Consider the following 21,113-nt stretch of genomic DNA (forward strand, 5'->3'; position numbering starts at 1 on the left):
TCCCGGAATTCCGCTGAAGTTTAAAAATGCTTCGGAACCATTCCATTGTTCTCGGAATTCCGCTGACGTTTAAAAATGCATCGGAACTCTTCTTTTGTTATCAGAATTCTGCTAATGTTTAAAAATGCTTCGGAACTCTTCCTTTGTCCTCGGAATTCTGCTGAAGTTTATAAATGCTTTGGAACTCTTCCATTGTTCTCGGAATTCTTTTGACATTTAAAAATGCTTCGGTACTCTTCTATAGTTCTCGGAATTCTGCTGACGTTTAAAATTGCTTCGGAACACTTCCATTGCTCCCGGAATTCTGCTGAAGTTTAAAAATGGTTCGGAAGTCTTGCATTGTCCTTGGAATTCCGCTGAAGATTAAAAATGCTTCGGAACTCTTACATTGTTCTCGGAATTCTGCGGAAGTTTAAAAATGCTTCGGAACTCTTCCATTGTTCCCGGAATTCCGCTGAAGATTAAAAATGCTTCGCAACTCTTCCATTGTTCTCGGAATACCGCTGAAGTTTAAAAATGCTTCAGAACTCTTTAATTGTTCTCGGAATTCTGCTGACATTTAAAAATGCTACGGAACTCTTCCATTGTTCTCGGAATTCTGCTGAAGTTTAAAAATGCTTCGGATATCTTCCATTGTTCCCAGAATACCGCTGAATTTTAAAAATGCTTTGAAACTCTTCCATTGTTCTCGGAATTTCGCTGACGTTTAAAAATGCTTTGGAACTCTTCCATTGTTCCCGGAATTACGCTGAAGTTTAAAAAGGCTTCAGAACTCTTCCTTTTTTCTCAGAATTCCGCTGACGTATAAAAATGCTTCGGAACTCTTCCATTGTTCTCAAAATTCTGTTGACGTTTAAAAATGCTTCGGAACACTTTCAATGTTATCAGAATTCCAATGATGTTTAAAAATGCTTCGGAACACTTCCATTGTTCTTGGAATTCTGCTGAAGTTTAAAAATGCTTCGGAACTTTTCCATTGTTCTCGGAATTCCGCTGAAGTTTAAAAATGCTTTGGAACTCTTCCATTGTTCCCAGAACTACGCTGAACTTTAAAAAGGATTTGGAACTCTTCCTTTTTTCTCGAAATTCCACTGACGTATAAAAATGCATCGGAACTCTTCAATTGTTCTCGGAATTCCGTTGACTTTTAAAAATGCTTCGGAAAACGCTAATTGTTATCGGAATTCCGCTGACATTTAAAAATGCTTCGGAACTCTTCCATTGTTCTCGGAATTCTGCTGAAGTTTAAAAATGCTTCGGAACTCTTCCATTGTTCTCGGAATTCTGCGGAAGTTTAAAAATGCTTCGGAACTCTTCCATTGTTCCCGGAATTCCACTGAAGATTAAAAATGCTTGGCAACTCTTCCATTCTTCTCGGAATACCGCTGAAGTTTAAAAATGCTTCAGAACTCTTTAATTGTTCTCGGAATTCTGCTGAGATTTAAAAATGCTACGGAACTCTTCCATTGTTCTCGGAATTCTGCTGAAGTTTAAAAATGCTTCGGATATCTTCCATTGTTCCCAGAATACCGCTGAATTTTAAAAATGCTTTGAAACTCTTCCATTGTTCTCGGAATTCCGCTGACGTTTAAAAATGCTTTGGAACTCTTCCATTGTTCCCGGAATTACGCTGAAGTTTAAAAAGGCTTCAGAACTCTTCCTTTTTTCTCAGAATTCCGCTGAGGTATAAAAATGCTTCGGAACTCTTCCATTGTTCTCGAAATTCTGTTGACGTTTAAAAATGCTTCGGAACACTTTCAATGTTATCAGAATTCCAATGATGTTTAAAAATGGTTCGGAACACTTCCATTGTTCTCGGAATTCGGCTGAAGTTTAAAAATGCTTCGGAACTCTTCAATTGTTCTCGGAATTCCGCTGAACTTTAAAAATTCCTCGGAACTCTTCCATTGTTCCCAGAATTACGCTGAAGTTTAAAAAGGCTTCTGAACTCTTCCTTTTTTCTCGGAATTCCGCTGATGTATAAAAATGCTTCGGAACTCTACAATTGTTCTCAGAATTCCGTTGACGTTTAAAAATGATTCGGAACTCTTCCATTGTTCTCGGAATTCCGTTGACATTTAAAAATGCTTCGGAACTCTACCATTGTTCTCGGAATTCAGCTGACGCTAAAAATGCTTTGGAACTCTTCCATTGTTCCCGGAATTCTGCTGAAGTTTAGAAATGCTGCGGAACTCTTCCATTGTTCCCGGAATTACGCTGAAGTTTAAAAAGGCTATGAACTCTTCCTTTTTTCTCGGAATTCCGCTGATGTGTACAAATGCTTCGGAACTCTTCCATTGTTCTCAGAATTCTGTTGACATTTAAAAATGCTTCGGAACACATTCATTGTTATCAGAATTCCAATGATGTTTAAAAATGCTTTGGAACTCTTCCATTGTTCTCGGAATTCGGCTGAAGTTTAAAAATGATTCGGAACTCTTCCATTGTTCTCGGAATTCCGCTGAACTTTAAAAATGCCTCGGAAATCTTCCATTGTTCTCGGAATTCCGCTGAAGTTTAAAAATGCTTCGGAACTCTTCCATTGTTCTCGGAATTCCGCTGAAGTTAAAAAATGCTTTGGAACTCTTCCATTGTTCCCAGAACTACGCTGAAGTTTAAAAAGGCTTCAGAACTCTTCCTTTGTTCTCGGAATTCCGCTGACATATAAAAATGCTTCGGAACTCTTCCATTGTTCTCAGAATTCTGTTGATGTTTAAAAATGCTTCGCAACACTTTCATTGTTATCGGAATTCCGCTGACGTTTAAAAATGCTTCTGAAGTCTTTCATTGTACTCGGAATTCCGTTGAAGTTTAAAAATGCTTTGGAACTCTTGCATTGTTCCCGGAATTCCGCTGAAGTTTAAAAATGCTTCGGAACACTTCCATTGTTCTCGTAATTCCGCTGAAGTTTAAAAATGCTTTGGAACTCTTTCATTGTTCCCGGAACTACGCTGAAGTTTAAAAAGTCTTCAGAACTCTTCCTTTGCTCTTGGAATTCCGCTGACATATAAAAATGCTTCGGAACTCTTCCATTGTTCTCAGAATTCCGTTGACGTTTAAAAATGCATCGGAACACTTTCATTGTTATCGGAATTCCGCTGACGTTTAAAAACGCTTCGAAAGTCTTCCCTTGTTCTCGGAATTCTGCTGAAGTTTAAAAATGCTTCGGAACTCTTCCATTGTTCTCGGAATTCCGCTGAAGTTAAAAAATGCTTTGGAACTCTTCCATTGTTCCCAGAACTACGCTGAAGTTTAAAAAGGCTTCAGAACTCTTCCTTTGTTCTCGGAATTCCGCTGACATATAAAAATGCTTCGGAACTCTTCCATTGTTCTCAGAATTCTGTTGATGTTTAAAAATGCTTCGCAACACTTTCATTGTTATCGGAATTCCGCTGACGTTTAAAAATGCTTCTGAAGTCTTTCATTGTACTCGGAATTCCGTTGAAGTTTAAAAATGCTTTGGAACTCTTGCATTGTTCCCGGAATTCCGCTGAAGTTTAAAAATGCTTCGGAACACTTCCATTGTTCTCGTAATTCCGCTGAAGTTTAAAAATGCTTTGGAACTCTTCCATTGTTCCCGGAACTACGCTGAAGTTTAAAAAGTCTTCAGAACTCTTCCTTTGCTCTTGGAATTCCGCTGACATATAAAAATGCTTCGGAACTCTTCCATTGTTCTCAGAATTCCGTTGACGTTTAAAAATGCATCGGAACACTTTCATTGTTATCGGAATTCCGCTGACGTTTAAAAACGCTTCGAAAGTCTTCCCTTGTTCTCGGAATTCTGCTGAAGTTTAAAAATGCTTCGGAACTCTTCCATTGTTCTCGGAATTCCGCTGAACTTTAAAAACGCCTCCGAACTCTTCCCTTGTTCTCGGAATTCCTTTGACGTTTAAAAATGCTTCGAAACTTTTCCATTGTTCTCGGAATACCGCTGAAGTTTAAAAATGCTTCGGAACTCTTCCATTGTTCTCGGAATTCGGCTGAAGATTAAAAATGCTTTGCAACTCTTCCATTGTTCACAGAATTCCGCTGAAGTTTAAAAATGCTTCGAAACTCTTCCATTTTTCTCGGAATTCTGCTGACATTTAAAAATGCTTCGGAACTCTTCTATTGTTCTCGAAATTCCGCTGACGTTTAAAAATGCTTTGGAACTCTTCTATTGTTCTCAGAATTCCGCTGACATTTAAAAATGCTTCGGAACTCTTCCATTGTTCTCGGAATTCCGTTGACGTTTAAAAATGCTTCGGAACTCTTCCATTGTTCTCGGAATTCTGCTGAAGTTTAAAAATGCTTCGGAACTCTTCCATTGTTCCTGGAATTCCGCTGAATTTTAAAAATGCTTTGGAACTCTTCCATTGTTCTAGGAATTCCGCTGAAGTTTAAAAATGCTTTGGAACTCTTCCTTTGTTCCTGGAAATACGCTGATGTTTAAAAAGGCTTCGGAACTCCTCCTTTTTTCTCAGAAATCCGCTGACGTATAAAAATATTTCGGAACTCTTCCATTGTTCTCGGAATTCTGTTGACGTTTAAAAATGCTTCGGAACTCTTCCATTGTTCTCGGAATTCTGTTGACGTTTAAAAATGCTTCGGAAAACGTTCATTGTTATCGGAATTAAGCTGACGTTTAAAAATGCTTCGGAACTCTTCCATTGTTCTTGGAATTCTGCTGAAGTTTAAAAATGCTTCGAAACTCTTCCATTGTTCCCGGAATTCTGCTGAAGATTAAAAATGCTTCGCAACTCTTCCATTGTTCTCGGAATACCACTGAAGTTAAAAAATGCTTCAGAACTCTTCAATTGTTCTCGGAATTCTGCTGACATTTAAAAATGCTACGGAACTCTTCCATTGTTCTCGTAATTCTGCTGAAGTTTAAAAATGCTTCGGATCTCTTCCATTGTTCCCAGAATTCCGCTGAAGTTTAAAAATGCTTCGAAACTCTTCCATTGTTCTCGGAATTCTGCTGACGTTTAAAAATGCTTTGGAATTCTTCCATTGTTCCCGGAATTACTCTGAAGTTTAAAATGGCTTCGGAACTCTTCATTTTTTCTCGGAATTCCGCTGACGTATAAAAATGCTTCGGAACACTTCCATTGTTCTCAGAATTCCGTTGACGTTTAAAAATGATTCGGAACTCTTCCATTGTTCTCGTAATTCTTTTGACATTTAAAAATGCTTCGGTACTCTTCTATAATTCTCGGAATTCTGCTGACGTTTAAAATTGCTTCGGAACATTTCCATTGCTCCCGGAATTCTGCTGAAGTTTAAAAATGGTTCGGAAGTCTTGCATTGTCCTTGGAATTCCGCTGAAGATTAAAAATGCTTCGGAACTCTTACATTGTTCTCGGAATTCTGCGGAAGTTTAAAAATGCTTCGGAACTCTTCCATTGTTCCCGGAATTCCGCTGAAGATTAAAAATGCTTCGCAACTCTTCCATTGTTCTCGGAATACCGCTGAAGTTTAAAAATGCTTCAGAACTCTTTAATTGTTCTCGGAATTCTGCTGACATTTAAAAATGCTACGGAACTCTTCCATTGTTCTCGGAATTCTGCTGAAGTTTAAAAATGCTTCGGATATCTTCCATTGTTCCCAGAATACCGCTGAATTTTAAAAATGCTTTGAAACTCTTCCATTGTTCTCGGAATTTCGCTGACGTTTAAAAATGCTTTGGAACTCTTCCATTGTTCCCGGAATTACGCTGAAGTTTAAAAAGGCTTCAGAACTCTTCCTTTTTTCTCAGAATTCCGCTGACGTATAAAAATGCTTCGGAACTCTTCCATTGTTCTCGAAATTCTGTTGACGTTTAAAAATGCTTCATAACACTTTCAATGTTATCAGAATTCCAATGATGTTTAAAAATGCTTCGGAACACTTCCATTGTTCTTGGAATTCTGCTGAAGTTTAAAAATGCTTCGGAACTTTTCCATTGTTCTCGGAATTCCGCTGAAGTTTAAAAATGCTTTGGAACTCTTCCATTGTTCCCAGAACTACGCTGAACTTTAAAAAGGATTTGGAACTCTTCCTTTTTTCTCGAAATTCCACTGACGTATAAAAATGCATCGGAACTCTTCAAATGTTCTCGGAATTCCGTTGACTTTTAAAAATGCTTCGGAAAACGCTAATTGTTATCAGAATTCCGCTGACATTTAAAAATGCTTCGGAACTCTTCCATTGTTCTCGGAATTCTGCTGAAGTTTAAAAATGCTTCGGAACTCTTCCATTGTTCTCGGAATTCTGCTGAAGTTTAAAAATGCTTCGGATATCTTCCATTGTTCCCAGAATACCGCTGAATTTTAAAAATGCTTTGAAACTCTTCCATTGTTCTCGGAATTTCGCTGACGTTTAAAAATGCTTTGGAACTCTTCCATTGTTCCCGGAAATACGCTGAAGTTTAAAAAGGCTTCAGAACTCTTCCTTTTTTCTCAGAATTCCGCTGACGTATAAAAATGCTTCGGAACTCTTCCATTGTTCTCGAAATTCTGTTGACGTTTAAAAATGCTTCGGAACACTTTCAATGTTATCAGAATTCCAATGATGTTTAAAAATGCTTCGGAACACTTCCATTGTTCTTGGAATTCTGCTGAAGTTTAAAAATGCTTCGGAACTCTTGCATTTTTCCCGCAATTCCGCTGAAGTTTAAAAATGCTTCGGAACTTTTCCATTGTTCTCGGAATTCCGCTGAAGTTTAAAAATGCTTTGGAACTCTTCCATTGTTCCCAGAACTACGCTGAACTTTAAAAAGGATTTGGAACTCTTCCTTTTTTCTCGGAATTCCACTGACGTATAAAAATGCATCGGAACTCTTCAAATGTTCTCGGAATTCCGTTGACTTTTAAAAATGCTTCGGAAAACGCTAATTGTTATCGGAATTCCGCTGACGTTTAAAAATGCTTCGGAACTCTTCCATTGTTCTCGGAATTCTGCTGAAGTTTAAAAATGCTTCGGAACTCTTCCATTGTTCTCGGAATTCTGCGGAAGTTTAAAAATGCTTCGAAACTCTTCCATTGTTCCCGGAATTCCGCTGAAGATTAAAAATGCTTGGCAACTCTTCCATTCTTCTCGTAATACCGCTGAAGTTTAAAAATGCTTCAGAACTCTTTAATTGTTCTCGGAATTCTGCTGACATTTAAAAATGCTACGGAACTCTTCCATTGTTCTCGAAATTCTGCTGAAGTTTAAAAATGCTTCGGATATCTTCCATTGTTCCCAGAATACCGCTGAATTTTAAAAATGCTTTGAAACTCTTCCATTGTTCTCGGAATTCCGCTGACGTTTAAAAATGCTTTGGAACTCTTCCATTGTTCCCGGAATTACGCTGAAGTTTAAAAACGCTTCAGAACTCTTCCTTTTTTCTCAGAATTCCGCTGACGTATAAAAATGCTTCGGAACTCTTCCATTGTTCTCGAAATTCTGTTGACGTTTAAAAATGCTTCGGAACACTTTCAATGTTATCAGAATTCCAATGATGTTTAAAAATGCTTCGGAACACTTCCATTGTTCTCGGAATTCGGCTGAAGTTTAAAAATGCTTCGGAACTCTTCAATTGTTCTCGGAATTCCGCTGAACTTTAAAAATTCCTCGGAACTCTTCCATTGTTCCCAGAATTACGCTGAAGTTTAAAAAGGCTTCTGAACTCTTCCTTTTTTCTCGGAATTCCGCTGATGTATAAAAATGCTTCGGAACACTTCCATTGTTCTCGGAATTCGGCTGAAGTTTAAAAATGCTTCGGAACTCTTCAATTGTTCTCAGAATTCCGTTGACGTTTAAAAATGATTCGGAACTCTTCCATTGTTCTCGGAATTCCGTTGACATTTAAAAATGCTTCGGAACTCTACCATTGTTCTCGGAATTCAGCTAACGCTAAAAATGCTTTGGAACTCTTCCATTGTTCCCGGAATTCTGCTGAAGTTTAGAAATGCTGCGGAACTCTTCCATTGTTCCCGGAATTACGCTGAAGTTTAAAAAGGCTATGAACTCTTCCTTTTTTCTCGGAATTCCGCTGACGTGTACAAATGCTTCGGAACTCTTCCATTGTTCTCAGAATTAAGTTGACATTTAAAAATGCTTCGGAACACATACATTGTTATCAGAATTCCAATGATGTTTAAAAATGCTTTGGAACTCTTCCATTGTTCTCGGAATTCGGCTGAAGTTTAAAAATGATTCGGAACTCTTCCATTGTTCTCGGAATTCCGCTGAACTTTAAAAATGCCTCGGAAATCTTCCATTGTTCTCGGAATTCCGCTGAAGTTTAAAAATGCTTCGGAACTCTTCCATTGTTCTCGGAATTCCGCTGAAGTTAAAAAATGCTTTGGAACTCTTCCATTGTTCCCAGAACTACGCTGAAGTTTAAAAAGGCTTCAGAACTCTTCCTTTGTTCTCGGAATTCCGCTGACATATAAAAATGCTTCGGAACTCTTCCATTGTTCTCAGAATTCTGTTGACGTTTAAAAATGCTTCGCAACACTTTCATTGTTAACGGAATTCCGCTGACGTTTAAAAATGCTTCTGAAGTCTTTCATTTTACTCGGAATTCCGTTGAAGTTTAAAAATGCTTTGGAACTCTTGCATTGTTCCCGGAATTCCGCTGATGTTTAAAAATGCTTCGGAACACTTCCATTGTTCTCGTAATTCCGCTGAAGTTTAAAAATGCTTTGGAACTCTTCCATTGTTCCCGGAACTACGCTGAAGTTTAATAGTCTTCAGAACTCTTCCTTTGCTCTTGGAATTCCGCTGACATATAAAAATGCTTCGGAACTCTTCCATTGTTCTCAGAATTCCGTTGACGTTTAAAAATGCTTCGGAACACTTTCATTGTTATCGGAATTCCGCTGACGTTTAAAAATGCTTCGAAAGTCTTCCCTTGTTCTCGGAATTCTGCTGAAGTTTAAAAATGCTTCGGAACTCTTCCATTGTTCTCGGAATTCCGCTGAACTTTAAAAACGCCTCCGAACTCTTCCCTTGTTCTTGGAATTCCTTTGACGTTTAAAAATGCTTCGAAACTTTTCCATTGTTCTCGGAATACCGCTGAAGTTTAAAAATGCTTCGGAACTCTTCCATTGTTCCCGGAATTTGGCTGAAGATTAAAAATGCTTTGCAATTCTTCCATTGTTCTCGGAATTCTGCTGACATTTCAAAATGCTACGGAACTCTTCCATTGTTCACAGAATTCCGCTGAAGTTTAAAAATGCTTCGGAACTCTTCCATTGTTCTCAGAATTCTGTTGACATTTAAAAATGCTTCGGAACACATTCATTGTTATCAGAATTCCAATGATGTTTAAAAATGCTTTGGAACTCTTCCATTGTTCTCGGAATTCGGCTGAAGTTTAAAAATGATTCGGAACTCTTCCATTGTTCTCGGAATTCCGCTGAACTTTAAAAATGCCTCGGAAATCTTCCATTGTTCTCGGAATTCCGCTGAAGTTTAAAAATGCTTCGGAACTCTTCCATTGTTCTCGGAATTCCGCTGAAGTTAAAAAATGCTTTGGAACTGTTCCATTGTTCCCAGAACTACGCTGAAGTTTAAAAAGGCTTCAGAACTCTTCCTTTGTTCTCGGAATTCCGCTGACATATAAAAATGCTTCAGAACTCTTCCATTATTCTCAGAATTCTGTTGACATTTAAAAATGCTTCGCAACACTTTCATTGTTATCGGAATTCCGCTGACGTTTAAAAATGCTTCGAAAGTCTTCCATTGTTCTCGGAATTCTGCTGAAGTTTAAAAATGCTTCGGAACTCTTCCATTGTTCTCGGAATTCCGCTGAACGTTAAAAACGCCTCCGAACTCTTCCCTTGTTCTCGGAATTCCTTTGACGTTTAAAAATGCTTCGAAACTTTTCCATTGTTCTCGGAATACCGCTGAAGTTTAAAAATGCTTCGGAACTCTTCCATTGTTCCCGGAATTCGTCTGAAGATTAAAAATGCTTTGCAATTCTTCCATTGTTCTCGGAATTCTGCTGACATTTTAAAATCCTACGGAACCCTTCCATTGTTCACAGAATTCCGCTGAAGTTTAAAAATGCTTCGAAACTCTTCCATTTTTTTCGGAATTCTGCTGACATTTAAAAATGCTTCGGAACTCTTCTATTGTTTTCGAAATTCCGCTGACGTTTAAAAATGCTTTGGAACTCTTCTATTGTTCTCAGAATTCCGCTGACGTTTTAAAATGCTTCGGAACTCTTCCATTGTTCTCGGAATTCCGTTGACGTTTAAAAATGCTTCGGAACTCTTCCATTGTTCTCGGAATTCTGCTGAAGTTTAAAAATGCTTCGGAACTCCTCCATTGTTCCTGGAATTCCGCTGAATTTTAAAAATGTTTTGGAACTCTTCCATTGTTCTAGGAATTCCGCTGAAGTTTAAAAATGCTTTGGAACTCTTCCTTTGTTCCTGGAAATACGCTGATGTTTAAAAAGGCTTCGGAACTCCTCCTTTTTTCTCAGAAATCCGCTGACGTATAAAAATGTTTCGGAACTCTTCCATTGTTCTCGGAATTCTGTTGACGTTTAAAAATGCTTCGAAACTCTTCCATTGTTCTCGGAATTCTGCTGACGTTTAAAAATGCTTTGGAATTTTTCCATTGCTCCCGGAATTACTCTGAAGTTTAAAAAGGCTTCGGAACTCTTCATTTTTTCTCGGAATTCCGCTGACGTATAAAAATGCTTCGGAACACTTCCATTGTTCTCAGAATTCCGTTGACGTTTAAAAATGATTCGGAACTCTTCCATTGTTCTCGTAATTCCGTTGATGTTTAAAAATGCTTCGGAACTCTACCATTGTTCTTAGAATTCAGCGGACGCTTAAAAATGCTTCGGAACTCTTCCATTGTTCTCGGAATTCTGCAGAAGTTTAAAAATGCTTCGGAATTCTTCCTTTGTTCCCGGAATTACGCTGAAGCTTAAAAAGGCTTTTGAACCCTTCCTTTTATCTCGGAATTCCGCTGACGTATAAAAATGCTTCGGAACTCTTCCATTGTTCTGAGAATTCTGTTGACGTTTAAAAATGCTTCGGAACACTTTCATTGTTATCAGAATTCCAATGATGTTTAAAAATGCCTCGAAACTCTTCCATTGTTCTCGGAATTCGGCTGAAGTTTAAAAATGCTTCGGAACTCTTCCATTCTTCTCGGAATTCCGCTGAGCTTTAAAAATGCCTCGGAAATCTTCCATTGTTCTCTGAATTCCGCTGAGCTTTAAAAATGCCTCGGAAATCTTCCATTGTTCTCGGAATTCCGCAGAATTTTAAAAATTCTTTGGAACTCTTGCATTGTTCCCGGAACTACGCTGAAGTTTAAAAAGGCTTCAGAACTCTTCCTTTGTTCTCGGAGTTCCGCTGACATATAAAAATGCTTCGGAAATCTTCAATTGTTCTCAGAATTCCGTTGACGTTTAAAAATGCTTCGGAACACTTTCATCGTTATCGGAATTCCTTTGATGTTTAAAAATGCTTTGGAACTCTTCCATTGTTCTCATAATTCTGCTGAAGTTTAAAAATGCTTCGGAACTCTTCCATTGTTCTCGGAATTCTGTTGACGTTTAAAAATGCTTTGGAACACTTTCATTGTTATCAGAATTCCAATGATGTTTAAAAATGCTTCGGAACTCTTCCATTGTACTCGGAATTCGGCTGAAGTTTAAAAATGCTTCGGAACTCTTCAATTGTTCTCGGAATTCTGCTGACATTTAAAAATGCTATCGAAGTCTTCCATTGTTCTCGGAATTCTGCTGAACTTTAAAAATGCTTTGGAACTCTAGCATTGTTCCCGGAATTCCGCTGAAGTTTAAAAATGCTTCGGAACTCTTCCATTGTTCTCGGAATTCCGCTGAGCTTTAAAAATGCCTCGGAAATCTTCCATTGTTCTCGGAATTCCGCAGAAGTTTAAAAATTCTTTGGAACTCTTGCATTGTTTCCAGAATTCCGCTGAAGTTTAAAAATGCTTCAGAACTCTTCCTTTGTTCTCGGAGTTCCGCTGACATATAAAAATGCTTCGGAACTCTTCCATTGTTCTCGGAATTCTGCTGAAGTTTAAAAATGCTTCGGAACTCTTCCATTGTTCTCGGAATTCCACTGAACTTTAAAAACGCCTCGGAACTCTTCCATTGTTCTCGGAATTCCTTTGAAGTTTAAAAATGCTTCGCAATTCTTCCATTGTTCTCGGAATTCTGCTGACATTTAAAAATGCTTCAAAACTCTTCCATTGTTCTCGGAATTCCGCTGAAGTTTAAAAAGGCTTCGGAACTCTTCCATTGTTCCCGGAATTATGCTGATGTTTAAAAAGGCTTCAGAACTCTTCAATTTTTCTCGGAATTCTGCTGACATTTAAAAATGCTTCGGAACTCTTCCATTGTTCTCGGAATTCTGCTGAAGTTTAAAAAGGCTTCGGAACTCTTCCATTGTTCCCGGAATTCTGATGAAGTTTAAAAATGCTTCGGAACTCTTCCTTTGTTCCCGGAATTACGCTGAAGCTTAAAAAGGCTTTTGAACTATTCCTTTTTTCTCGGAATTCCGCAGACGTATAAAAATCCTTCGGAACTCTTCCATTGTTCTGAGAATTCTGTTGACGTTTAAAAATGCTTCGAACACTTTCATTGTTATCAGAATTCCAATGATGTTTATAAATGCTTCGGAACTCTTCCATTGTTCTCGGAATTCCGCTGAGCTTTAAAAATGCCTCGGAAATCTTCCATTGTTCTCGGAATTCCGCAGAAGTTTAAAAATTCTTTGGAACTCTTGCATTGTTTCCAGAATTCCGCTGAAGTTTAAAAATGCTTTGGAACTTTTCCAGTGTTCCCGGAACTACGCTGAAGTTTAAAATGGCTTCAGAACTCTTCCTTTGTTCTCGGAGTTCCGCTGACATATAAAAAAGCTTCGGAACTCTTCCATTGTTCTCAGAATTCCGTTGATGTTTAAAAATGCTTCGGAACACTTTCATTGTATTCGGAATTCCGCTGAAGTTTAAAAATTCTTTGGAACTCTTGCATTGTTTCCCGAATTCCGCTGAAGTTTAAAAATGCTTTGGAACTTTTCCAGTGTTCCCGGAACTACGCTGAAGTTTAAAAAGGCTTCAGAACTCTTCCTTTGTTCTCGGAGTTCCGCTGACATATAAAAATGCTTCGGAACTCTTCCATTGTTCTCAGAATTCCGTTGACGTTTAAAAATGCTTCGGAACACTTTCATTGTTTTCGGAATTCCGCTGAAGTTTAAAAATGCTTTGGAACTCTTCCATTGTTCCCGGAACTACGCTGCAGTTTAAAAAGGCTTCAGAACTTTTCCTTTGTTCGCGGAATTCCGCTGACATATAAAAATGCTTCGGAACTCTTCCATTGTTCTCAGAATTCTGTTGACGTTTAAAAATGCTTCGGAACACTTTCATTGTTATCGAGATACCGCTGACGTTTACAAATGCATCGGAAATCTTTCATTGTTCCCGGAATTCCGCTGAAGTTTAAAAATTCTTCAGAACTCTTCCATTGTTCTCGGAATTCCGCTGAAGTTTAAAAATGCTTTGGAACTCTTCCATTGTTCCCGGAACTACGCTGAAGTTTAAAAAGGCTTCAGAACTCTTCAATTGTTCTCGGAATTCTGCTGACATTTGAAAATGCTAAGGAACTCTTCCATTGTTCCCGGAATTCCGCTGAAGTTTAAAAATGCTTCAGAACTCTTCCATTGTTCTCGGAATTCCGCTGAAGTTTAAAAATGCTTTGGAACTCTTCCATTGTTCCCGGAACTACGCTGAAGTTTAAAAGGGCTTCAGAACTCTTCAATTGTTCTCGGAATTCTGCTGACATTTAAAAATGCTACGGAACTCTTCCATTGTTCCCGGAATTCCGCTGAAGTTTAAAAATGCTTCAGAACTCTTCCATTGTTCTCGGAAATCCGCTGAAGTTTAAAAATGCTTTGGAACTCTTCCATTGTTCCCGGAACTACGCTGAAGTTTAAAAAGGCTTCAGAACTCTTCAATTGTTCTCGGAATTCTGCTGAAGTTTAAAAATGCTACAGAACTCTTCCGTTGTTCTCGGAATTCTGCTGAAGTTTAAAAATGCCTCGGATCTCTTCCATTGTTCCCAGAATTCCGCTGAAGTTTAAAAATGCTTCGAAATTCTTCCATTGTTCTCGGAATTCCGCTGACGTTTAAAAATGCTTTGGAATTCTTCCATTCTTCGCGGAATTACGCTGAAGTTTAAAAAGGCTTCGGAACTCTTCCTTTTTTCTCGGAATTCCGCTGACGTATAAAAATGCTTCGAAACACTTCCAATTGTTCTCAGAATTCCGTTGACGTTTAAAAATGATTCGGAACTCTTCCATTGTTCTCGTAATTCCGTTGATGTTTAAAAATGCTTCGGAACTCTACCATTGTTCTTAGAATTCAGCGGACGCTTAAAAATGCTTCGGAACTCTTCCATTGTTCTCGGAATTCTGCAGAAGTTTAAAAATGCTTCAGAACTCTTCCTTTGTTCCCGGAATTACGCTGAAGCTTAAAAAGGCTTTTGAACTCTTCCTTTTTTCTCGGAATTCCGCAGACGTATAAAAATCCTTCGGAACTCTTCCATTGTTCTGAGAATTCTGCTGACTTTTAAAAATGCTTCGGAACACTTTCATTGTTATCAGAATTCCAATGATGTTTAAAAATGCCTTGAAACTCTTCCATTGTTCTCGGAATTCGGCTGAAGTTTAAAAATGCTTCGGAACTCTTCCATTCTTCTCGGAATTCCGCTGAGCTTTAAAAATGCCTCGGAAATCTTCCATTGTTCTCTGAATTCCGCTGAGCTTTAAAAATGCCTCGGAAATCTTCCATTGTTCTCGGAATTCCGCAGAAGTTTAAAAATTCTTTGGAACTCTTGCATTGTTTCCGGAATTCCGCTGAAGTTTAAAAATGCTTCGGAACTCTTTCATTGTTCTCGGAATTCCGCTGAAGTTTAAAAATGCTTTGGAACTTTTCCAGTGTTCCCGGAACTACGCTGAAGTTTAAAAAGGCTTCAGAACTCTTCCTTTGTTCTCGGAGTTCCGCTGACATATAAAAATGCTTCGGAAATCTTCCATTGTTCTCAGAATTCCGTTGACGTTTAAAAATGCTTCGGAACACTTTCATTGTTATCGGAATTCCTTTGATGTTTAAAAATGCTTTGGAACTCTTCCATTGTTCTCTTAATTCTGCTGAAATTTAAAAATGCTTCGGAACTCTTCCATTGTTCTCGGAATTCTGTTGACGTTTAAAAATGCTTTGGAACACTTTCATTGTTATCAGAATTCCAATGATGTTTAAAAATGCTTCGGAACTCTTCCATTGTACTCGGAATTCGGCTGAAGTTTAAAAATGCTTCGGAACTCTTCAATTGTTCTCGGAATTCTGCTGACATTTAAAAATGCTATCGAAGTCTTCCATTGTTCTCGGAATTCTGCTGAACTTTAAAAATGCTTTGGAACTCTAGCATTGTTCCCGGAATTCCGCTGAAGTTTAAAAATGCTTCGGAACTCTTCCATTGTTCTCGGTATTCTGCTGAAGTTTAAATATGCTTTGGAACTCTTCCATTGTTCCCAGAACTACGCTGAAGTTTAAAAAGGATTTGAAACTCTTCCTTTTTTCTCGGAATTCCGCTGACGTATAAAAATCCTTCGGAACTCTTCCATTGTTCTGAGAATTCTGTTGACGTTTAAAAATGCTTCGGAACTCTTCCATTGTTCACGGAATTCGGCTGAAGTTTAAAAATGCTTTGCAACTCTTCCATTGTTCTCGGAATTCCGCTGAGCTTTAAAAATGCCTCGGAAATCTTCCATTGTTCTCGGAATTCCGCAGAAGTTTAAAAATTCTTTGGAACTCTTGCATTGTTTCCAGAATTCCGCTGAAGTTTAAAAATGCTTCAGAACTCTTCCTTTGTTCTCGGAGTTCCGCTGACATATAAAAATGCTTCGGAACTCTTCCATTGTTCTCGGAATTCTGCTGAAGTTTAAAAATGCTTCGGAACTCTTCCATTGTTCTCGGAATTCCACTGAACTTTAAAAACGCCTCGGAACGCTTCCATTGTTCTCGGAATTCCTTTGAAGTTTAAAAATGCTTCGCAATTCTTCCATTGTTCTCGGAATTCTGCTGACATTTAAAAATGCTTCAAAACTCTTCCATTGTTCTCGGAATTCCGCTGAAGTTTAAAAATGCTTTGGAACTCTTCCATTGTTCCCGGAATTATGCTGATGTTTAAAAAGGCTTCAGAACTCTTCAATTTTTCTCGGAATTCTGCTGACATTTAAAAATGCTTCGGAACTCTTCCATTGTTCTCGGAATTCTGCTGAAGTTTAAAAAGGCTTCGGAACTCTTCCGTTGTTCCCGGAATTCTGCTGAAGTTTAAAAATGCTTCGGAACTCTTCCTTTGTTCCCGGAATTACGCTGAAGCTTAAAAAGGCTTTTGAACTATTCCTTTTTTCTCGGAGTACCGCAGACGTATAAAAATCCTTCGGAACTCTTCCATTGTTCTGAGAATTCTGTTGACGTTTAAAAATGCTTCGGAACACTTTCATTGTTATCAGAATTCCAATGATGTTTAAAAATGCTTCGGAACTCTTCCATTGTTCTCGGAATTCCGCTGAGCTTTAAAAATGCCTCGGAAATCTTCCATTGTTCTCGGAATTCCGCAGAAGTTTAAAAATTCTTTGGAACTCTTGCATTGTTTCCAGAATTCCGCTGAAGTTTAAAAATGCTTTGGAACTTTTCCAGTGTTCCCGGAACTACGCTGAAGTTTAAAAAGGCTTCAGAACTCTTCCTTTGTTCTTGGAGTTCCGCTGACATATAAAAATGCTTCGGAACTCTTCCATTGTTCTCAGAATTCCGTTGATGTTTAAAAATGCTTCGGAACACTTTCATTGTTTTCGGAATTCCGCTGAAGTTTAAAAATTCTTTGGAACTCTTGCATTGTTTCCAGAATTCCGCTGAGGTTTAAAAATGCTTTGGAACTCTTCCATTGTTCCCGGAACTACGCTGCAGTTTAAAAAGGCTTCAGAACTCTTCCTTTGTTCGTGGAATTCCGCTGACATATAAAAATGCTTCGGAACTCTTCCATTGTTCTCAGAATTCTGTTGACGTTTAAAAATGCTTCGGAACACTTTCCTTGTTATCGAGATACCGCTGACGTTTACAAATGCATCGGAAATCTTTCATTGTTCCCGGGATTCCGCTGAAGTTTAAAAATTCTTCAGAACTCTTCCATTGTTCTCGGAATTCCGCTGAAGTTTAAAAATGCTTTGGAACTCTTCCATTGTTCCCGGAACTACGCTGAAGTTTAAAAAGGCTTCAGAACTCTTCAATTGTTCTCGGAATTCTGCTGACATTTGAAAATGCTAAGGAACTCTTCCATTGTTCCCGGAATTCCGCTGAAGTTTAAAAATGCTTCAGAACTCTTCCATTGTTCTCGGAATTCCGCTGAAGTTTAAAATTGCTTTGGAACTCTTCCATTCTTCCCGGAACTACGCTGAAGTTTAAAAGGGCTTCAGAACTCTTCAATTGTTCTCGGAATTCTGCTGACATTTAAAAATGCTACGGAACTCTTCCATTGTTCCCGGAATTCCGCTGAAGTTTAAAAATGCTTCAGAACTCTTCCATTGTTCTCGGAAATCCGCTGAAGTTTAAAAATGCTTTGGAACTCTTCCATTGTTCCCGGAACTACGCTGAAGTTTAAAAAGGCTTCAGAACTCTTCAATTGTTCTCGGAATTCTGCTGAAGTTTAAAAATGCTACGGAACTCTTCCGTTGTTCTCGGAATTCTGCTGAAGTTTAAAAATGCCTCGGATCTCTTCCATTGTTCCCAGAATTCCGCTGAAGTTTAAAAATGCTTCGAAATTCTTCCATTGTTCTCGGAATTCCGCTGACGTTTAAAAATGCTTTGGAATTCTTTCATTCTTCGGGGAATTACGCTGAAGTTTAAAAAGGCTTCGGAACTCTTCCTTTTTTCTCGGAATTCCGCTGACGTATAAAAATGCTTCGAAACACTTCCAATTGTTCTCAGAATTCCGTTGACGTTTAAAAATGATTCGGAACTCTTCCATTGTTCTCGGAATTCTGCAGAAGTTTAAAAATGCTTCAGAACTCTTCCTTTGTTCCCGGAATTACGCTGAAGCTTAAAAAGGCTTTTGAACTCTTCCTTTTTTCTCGGAATTCCGCAGACGTATAAAAATCCTTCGGAACTCTTCCATTGTTCTGAGAATTCTGCTGACTTTTAAAAATGCTTCGGAACACTTTCATTGTTATCGGAATTCCGCTGATGTTTAAAAATGCTTTGGAACTCTTCCATTGTTCTCGGAATTCTGCTGAAGTTTAAAAATGCTTCGGAACTCTTCCATTGTTCTCGGAATTCCGCTGAAGTTTAAAAATGCTTCGGAACTCTTCTATTGTTCTCGGAATTCCGCTGAGCTTTAATGATGCCTCGGAAATCTTCCATTGTTCTCGGAATTCCGCAGAAGTTTAAAAATTCTTTGGAACTCTTGCATTGTTTCCGGAATTCCGCTGAAGTTTAAAAATGCTTCGGAACTCTTTCATTGTTCTCGGAATTCCGCTGAAGTTTAAAAATGCTTTGGAACTTTTCCAGTGTTCCCGGAACTAGGCTGAAGTTTAAAAAGGCTTCAGAACTCTTCTATTGTTCTCGGAATTCCGCTGACGTTTAAAAATGCTTCGGAAGTCTTCCATTGTTATCAGAATTCCGCAGACTTTTAAAAATGCTTCGAAACTCTTGCATTGTTCTCGGAATTGCGCTGAAGTTTAAAAATACTTCGCAACTCTTCCATTGTTCTCGGAATTCCGCTGAAGTTTAAAAATGCTTCGGAACTATTCAATTGTTCACGGAACTCTGCTGACATTTAAAAATGCTATGGAACTCTTCCATTGTTCTCGGAATTCTGCTGAAGTTTAAAAATTCTTCGGAACCTTTCCATTGTTCTCGGAATTCCGCTGACGTTTAAAAATGCATCGGAACTCTTCCATTGTTATCAGAATTCTGCTGATGTTTAAAAATGCTTCGGAACTCTTCCTTTGTCCTCGGAATTCTGCTGAAGTTTAAAAATGCTTCGGTACTCTTCTATAGTTCTCGGAATTCTGCTGACGTTTAAAATTGCTTCGGAACACTTCCATTGCTCCCGGAATTCTGCTGAAGTTTAAAAATGCTTCGGAAGTCTTCCATTGTTCTCGGAATTCGGCTGAAGTTTAAAGATGATTCGGAACTCTTCCCTTGTTCTCGGAATTCCGCTGAACTTTAAAAATGCCTCGAAAATCTTCCATTGTTCTCGGAATTCCGCTGAAGTTTAAAAATGCTTCGGAACTCTTCCATTGTTTTCGGAATTCCGCTGAAGTTTAAAAATGCTTTGGAACTCTTCCATTGTTCCCGGAACTACGCTGCAGTTTAAAAAGGCTTCAGAACTCTTCCTTTGTTCGCGGAATTCCGCTGACATATGAAAATGCTTCGGAACTCTTCCATTGTTCTCAGAATTCTGCTGAAGTTTAAAAATGCTTCGGAACTCTTCCATTGTTCCCGAATTCGGTTGAAGATGAAAAATGCTTCGCAATTCTTCCATTGTTCTCGGAATTCTGCTGACATTTAAAAATGCTTCGGAACTCTTCCATTGTTCTCGGAATTCTACTGAAGTTTAAATATTCTTCGGATCTCTTCCATTGTTCCCAGAATTCCGCTGAAGTTTAAAAATGCTTCAAAACTCTTCCATTGTTCTCGGAATTCCGATGAAGTTTAAAAATGCTTTGGAACTCTTCCATTGTTCCCGGAACTACGCTGATGTTTAAAAAGGCTTCAGAACTCTCCAATTGTTCTCGGAATTCTGCTGAAGTTTAAAAATGCTTCCGAACTCTTCCACTGTTCCCAGAATTCCGCTGAAGATTAAAAATGCTTCGCAACTCTTCCATTGTTCTCGGAATACCACTGAAGTTTTAAAATGCTTCAGAACTCTTCAATTGTTCTCGGAATTCTGCTGACATTTAAAAATGCTACGGAACTCTTCCATTGTTCTCGGAATTCTGCTGAAGGTTAAAATGCCTCGGATCTCTTCCATTGTTCCCAGAATTCCGCTGAAGTTTAAAAATGCTTCGAAACTCTTCCATTGTTCTCGGAATTCCGCTGACGTTTAAAAATGCTTTGGAATTCTTCCATTGTTCCCGGAATTACGCTGAAGTTTAAAAAGGCTTCGGAACTCTTCCTTTTTTCTCGGAATTCCGCTGACGTATAAAAATGCTTTGGAACACTTCCATTGTTCTCAGAATTCCGTTGACCTTTAAAAATGATTCGGAACTCGTCCATTGTTCTCGTAATTCCGTTGATGTTTAAAAATGCTTCGGAACTCTACCATTGTTCTTAGAATTCAGCGGACGCTTAAAAATGCTTCGGAACTCTTCCATTGTTCTCGGAATTCTGCAGAAGTTTAAAAATGCTTCGGAACTCTTCCTTTGTTCCCGGTAATTACGCTGAAGCTTAAAAAGGCTTTTGAACTCTTCCTTTTTTCTCGGAATTCCGCAGACGTATAAAAATCCTTCGGAACTCTTCCTTTTTTCTCGGAATTCCGCTGACGTATAAAAATGCTTCGGAACACTTTCATTGTTCTCAGAATTCCGTTGACCTTTAAAAATGCTTCGGAACTCTTCCATTGATCTCGGAATTCGGCTGAAGTTTAAAAATGCTTCGGAACTCTTCCAATGTTCCCGGAATTCCGCTGAGCTTTAAAAATGCCTCGGAAATCTTCCATTGTTCTCGGAATTCCGCAGAAGTTTAAAAATTCTTTGGAACTCTTCCAGTGTTCCCGGAACTACGCTGAAGTTTAAAAAGGCTTCAGAACTCTTCCTTTCTTCTCGGAGTTCCGCTGACATATAAAAATGCTTCGGAACTCTTCCATTGTTCTCAGAATTCCGTTGACGTTTAAAAATGCTTCGGAACACTTTCATTGTTATCGAAATTCTGCTGACGTTTTAAAATGCGTCGGAACTCTTCCATTGTTCTCGGAATTATGCTGAAGTTTAAAAATGCTTCGGAACTCTTCCATTGTTCTCGGAATTCCGCTGAACTTTAAAAATGCCTCGGAACTCTTCCATTGTTCTCGGAATTCCTTTGACGTTTAAAAATGCTTCGGAACTCTTCCATTG

Source organism: Phyllobates terribilis, unplaced genomic scaffold (assembly GCF_046119375.1).
Source record: "Phyllobates terribilis strain yellow unplaced genomic scaffold, ASM4611937v1 Scaffold_7__3_contigs__length_470593459, whole genome shotgun sequence".
Classification (NCBI taxonomy): Eukaryota; Metazoa; Chordata; class Amphibia; order Anura; family Dendrobatidae; genus Phyllobates; species Phyllobates terribilis.